Genomic DNA, 5610 nt, shown 5'->3' with positions numbered 1-5610 from the left:
TATATATATATATATTCCCTTGAAGGGAAATTCTAGGCCCTTAGCTAGTCCTGAGAAGTAAATAAATTAAGAAGATAATAATAGTTTAAACAATAGTCACCCGAGCAAGTCAGAGTCACAGGTGTTTGGTTCCCCACAGAAACTAAAAGATAACATTTTTTACTAGCGGCATGGTCTCACTCTGTCACCCAGGCTGGAGTGCAATGGCACAATTATAGCTGACTGTTACCTCAGACTCCTAGCTCAAGAGAATCTCTTGCCTCAGCATCCTGATTAGCAAGGACTACAAGCATGTGCCACCATGCCAGGCTCTTTTACTGTTAGTAGACATAGGGTCTCACAATGTTGCCCAGGGTGGTCTGGAAATCCTTGTCCCAAGCGATTCTCCTACATTAGCCTCCCAAAGCACTGGGATTGCAGATGTGAGCTACCACGCCTGGCCCAACATCTTAATATATGTTCTTAAAATGTTTTTCAGAAACCGGAAGCCTGTGAACCACTGTCAAGCAGACCTGTGACAAGGGGGAACTGAGAACTGAGCTCTGACCATTGCTCTTTGTTCTAAATTGAACAAAGGGGCCTGTAGAGAGTCATGCCTGCAGGCCATCAGTCTTGCTACATTGGTCACAATGGCTCAGTATATTGTGGCTTGATCTCTTGGCCTGACTCTGTGATAGCACCACAGGGTAATTAACAGGTTTCCTTATCTTAACTAACACATGTTAAAGCCAAACCTTAACACTCCTTTCTGCTAACCCCAAGTTTTTACACAAAGGCTTACTCCCTTAACCAATTGCAAATCAAAGAATCCCTGAATCTACCTATGACTTTGAAGCCCCTGCTTTAAGATATCACACCTTTTTGGGCCAAACGAATGTATAACCTTCACGTATTGATTTAAAATTTTGTCCATAACTTCTGCTTTCCTAAAATGTACCCCTGCCTTTAAAAATCCTTGCTTGTTACCCATCAAGGAAGTTCTTGTCTTAGGCATTGACTGCCCATTCTCCTTGTTTGCCACCCTTCTTTCTCTCGCTGTAAACCTCAGTGTCAGTGTTTGCTTGACTGCACAAGGTGAGTGGATTGTTGAGTAACAACTTGACTGTAGTAGAGTATTAATACAGGATTATCATGGTAAGTGTGTGAATATGTAGGTTAGGACCAGTGTACTGAGTGCATTGAAATATGGCTAGAGGCATAATATAGAGCTGCTTCATGAAAGTATCACAACAATAATAAAAAACAGACATGAAAAATAGAAATATAAAGTGTTCCAAGTTTCTTCTTTAACACTTTCTCTTTTTTGCAATCCTGATTCTATTTCTTCTTTTCCTCTTTTCTTCCTTCTCTATCTTCCTTTTGTTTCTCTTTTTTCTTCCTTTCTTTTTTTTTTCTTTTTCTGCTCTCTGTTATTCTTAGGTCTTAGTGGTGTTGGAGTCTTAAGGCCAAAAACTGATTTAGAAGCAAATGAGAATAATTATTTTCTTTCTCTATTCTCTAAACTGTAAGCTAAGTAAGTAGGAGTTAGAAGAAATTTCTGATCACTTTCTGAATCATAAAAATAATAATCAACTGAAAAGACTAAGAATTGGTATCATGGGAGAAGAATACACAACATGCCTTTAAAATTTATAGTAAATTCAATTATCTAATAAAGCAAATGGTTTCTAAGTGGTCCTCATTTAAAATATTTTTCACATTTTGCCAAATGGTCATAGTATACTGTTTAAAGATCCTCAGCAAATAAAGTTCTGTACATGCTAAAAGATGATGAATTCACTAATGACTGGAAGAAATAGTCCTTGCTATGAGATTTGTTCTTCTGCTTTAGAACAGGACATGCCAGAAAGTCTTGCTGATAGTTCACTATCAACTTTTTCCCTCAAGTATACAATACTAGTCACCTAAAGGTCATTGATAGCCTATTTTGTAATAAAGGTTTAATTTCTTCTTCCTTCAGGGTGTGCCTTGCCTTAGTCTATACCTCATTAATGTGATCCAAACATCAGAATCTTTTCAACAGCCTATATACAGAACAAGATAAACAGGAATCTTTTAAAGTTTAGTTCTACACATTCACAGAGTTTTATATCTCCCAGTCCTCACAGTCAATCTCAGTTGTGGATGCTGTAGCACCTCAGAAACAGTCTTTATTAAAAAAAAAAAAAATTACTCTGGTAAGAATTACCATAGCAGAGAGTTATGCTTGTTTTCTCATTCACATGTTAATATCCAGAATATTTTTTCAGTTTATTCAGGGTGGCTGTTTTATATATAGCAGAAATGCCATCTGAACTTTAAGAACAAATTAAAAAGACTTGGGTAGACCTATGAGCCCACTGTGTTCTTTTCTATCAATGAAAATGATAATAAAAAGCTCAATGTCTCTAGCAAAACAGCAGACGTCCTTTTAATATGCAAATATGAGAACTCAACATCAACAGTATGTTAACTCATAATCTTTTTTTGGAAATTTTTAATTTTGTGATCCCATTTCTCTGCCAAACTGCATTAGTTTCATTGTTTATAAATCAGTCCTGGATTCCCTGATGCAGAAAGGCCAGGCATTCAGCTTAATACGTCTTTAAGCTGTATTAGCCTTAAGCTTCTCTGTCAGAGCGGTCTGTAGACAGTTTCCATAGGGAGAAAAAAGGCAAAAATGTCATACATGGCTAATTATATGGGAATGATATGAAATTTGGGAAATAGTTACTGTTTTATTTTCTTAACACTAAGAAAATAAAAGGTGCCTCTGACAGGAGAGGCTCAACTCTAGGGCACAAATGGTCCATTTTGAGCAAACACATGAATGGAAAAGGCATATCGTATTTAGTAGAACATTTGATGCTTTTAAAGTTCCAGCACCTTTCAGCCGACCATCATGTTTTCTATCTGATAATAACTTCTTCCAAGTTGAATCACCATGGTTGACTGCACCCTATCACACCTTTGGATTAGGAAAGTGGAACTTAGAAGTATTTGTGAAGTTTCTTGATTATTCACAAGTTAACTCCTAATTGAAATAGGCTGCAGCAGGCCGGGCGCGGTGGCTCAAGCCTGTAATCCCAGCACTTTGGGAGGCCGAGACGGGCGGATCACGAGGTCAGGAGATCGAGACCATCCTGGCTAATACGGTGAAACCCCGTCTCTACTAAAAAATACAAAAAACTAGCCGGGCGAGGTGGCGGGCGCCTGTAGTCCCAGCTACTCGGGAGGCTGAGGCAGGAGAATGGTGTAAACCCGGGAGGCGGAGCTTGCAGTGAGCTGAGATCTGGCCACTGCACTCCAGCCCGGGCGACAGAGTGAGACTCCGTCTCAAAAAAAAAAAAAAAAAAAAAAAAAAAAAAAAAAAAAATAGGCTGCAGCAAAACACCCAGTTCACCCCAGCATACGGCAAAAACACTGAACTATGGTTCAACAAATTGACCTTCAGAAATTATTATGACCTTCCAATTATTGCTAACATCAGTGATACATTTTTTCTTTTTTCTGGAATGAAACTTGATGATAAATCTTTGGGAAGGATGGAACATCAAATTAAATCCTTTGATAATTTTCTGAAGAGTATAAAATAATTAATATTCAGAGATATTTTAAAGAAAATACAAAATATTTCAATTTTATTTAATTCTTATTTCTATATACCCACATTCTTAGAATGGTAAAATTTTACTGGAAGAAACAAGATCTGCTGCTGCGGATATATAAATATTTAATCTTGTTTTGTTTTGTTTTGCTTTTTTTGTAAACATTCTATTGAATCTATCTGTGGAGTATTTTACAATAACTAAATATTTTGATATCTTCGAGTTCCTACATTTTATACTGTAGTTACATTGACTTTAAAAACACTAAAATGATTTACAGTCCAAAGCAGAGAGCAATTTGTTCGTTGACACTGATGCTAAACTCATATTCTTAATTTTACAGCTTGAAAATGAGATTTAGCTACAAAGAATGACAGTTATGGCCATTATCTTTTGTTTTCTGTTCTAATTTGAGAAGTGAAGACACTTTTGCCACTTCAAGTGATTTGAAAACACAAAGAGGATATGTCTGAAGAGTTTGTTAGTGTGCGTAGAGTTGTATAAAACAGTCAATCTGGCTTGATTTAAAAAAAATAGTTATAGGCCGGGCGCGGTGGCTCAAGCCTGTAATCCCAGCACTTTGGGAGGCCGAGACGGGCAGATCACGAGGTCAGGAGATCGAGACCATCCTGGCTAACATGGTGAAACCCCGTCTCTACTAAAAAATACAAAAAACTAGCCGGGCGAGGTGGCGGGCGCCTGTAGTCCCAGCTACTCGGGAGGCTGAGGCAGGAGAATGGCGTAAACCCGGGAGGCGGAGCTTGCAGTGAGCTGAGATCCGGCCACTGCACTCCAGCCTGGGCGGCAGAGCAAGCCCCATCTCAAAAAAAAAAAAAAGTTATAAATGAGTACTGCAAAAACATCACTTATGTGGTGTTTTTTAAATGTAGTGTTCAATTTCGGTATATTTTTACATCAATGTGACATACTATTTTGGGGAGAAATTTACATTTACATATTCTTTTAAAAATTAGACACTTTTGAGCATAGAATGAAAGCTTGAGAAAGACTTCATAGGGCTTAAGAGTTTACATTTCAAATAAAAATCCCTTCTAGGACTGTGGATTGCAAATTAAAGAGTTATCTTTGGCTTCTCCATAATAACGGAAATTTCTTCATACCAGGCAGTTTACAATCCATTGTTAGGCAGTTCTAGATTATATCAACTTCTTTCTAATATTGACCCCAAATCTGACCTTAATTGTCATCAATGTATCAATTTTTTAAAAAACTTATAATGACTTAGAAAAACATAATGTCATACATATTGGAGATCTTCAAATGTTTAAAGATATTTACCATTGCTTCAACATTATTGGTGTTTGGTTGGTTGATTTCAAAATGCCCTGCCTCCTACTTTAACATCATAAGAAAAATATATTATTGTTTTCCTTGTTCATGTGTGGCCTTAATCTTTGACAAACTGTTTATAAATAATATTGAACCCTTGTAGACATTACTTAACACATGAGGTTTTTTGTCTTATCACTGACTGGATTCTAGGTTGCTATGCTTTGTTGCCTTGGTCTTTATCATCCTCGTCTTCTGTTAATTTTTGCTTTAGACATTGGTTTTCCTTAAGACATCCTATTTATTTATGATCTTCATAAAATAAAAATTGGGGTTAAATACAGACTTTCAAATTAAATTATGTAACCAAATTCCATTAAATAAATAACTTGAATTTCAGAATGAGTATAATGTCAATAACTTACGGGATTAAGTTTTTAGGTGGTTCTTAGAATATACCTAAGCAATGTGTTAAGTGTTTCTCTCTCTCTCTCTCTCTCTTTTTTTTTTTTTTTTTTTTTTTTTTTAACTAGAATGGGAATTTACTGGCTTATATAACCATGAAACCTCAAGGTAAGGTAGGCTTCCGCAAAGTTGATTCAAATGTTTACAATACAATTCAAATGTTTTCTGCAGTTCTGTCACTCCTACTCTCCAAAGTTTGTTGGCTTTTTCCTTGGATTGGCTTCTCTCACTTCTGCTGACTACCAGAGGGATCAACTTGCTCACATTT

This window comes from Rhinopithecus bieti, unplaced genomic scaffold (genome assembly GCF_001698545.2).
Source record: "Rhinopithecus bieti isolate Rb0 unplaced genomic scaffold, ASM169854v2 scaffold_57391, whole genome shotgun sequence".
Lineage (NCBI taxonomy): Eukaryota > Metazoa > Chordata > Mammalia > Primates > Cercopithecidae > Rhinopithecus > Rhinopithecus bieti.
The sequence above is the reverse complement of the archived record's forward strand: the minus strand, read 5'-3'. Positions refer to the sequence as shown.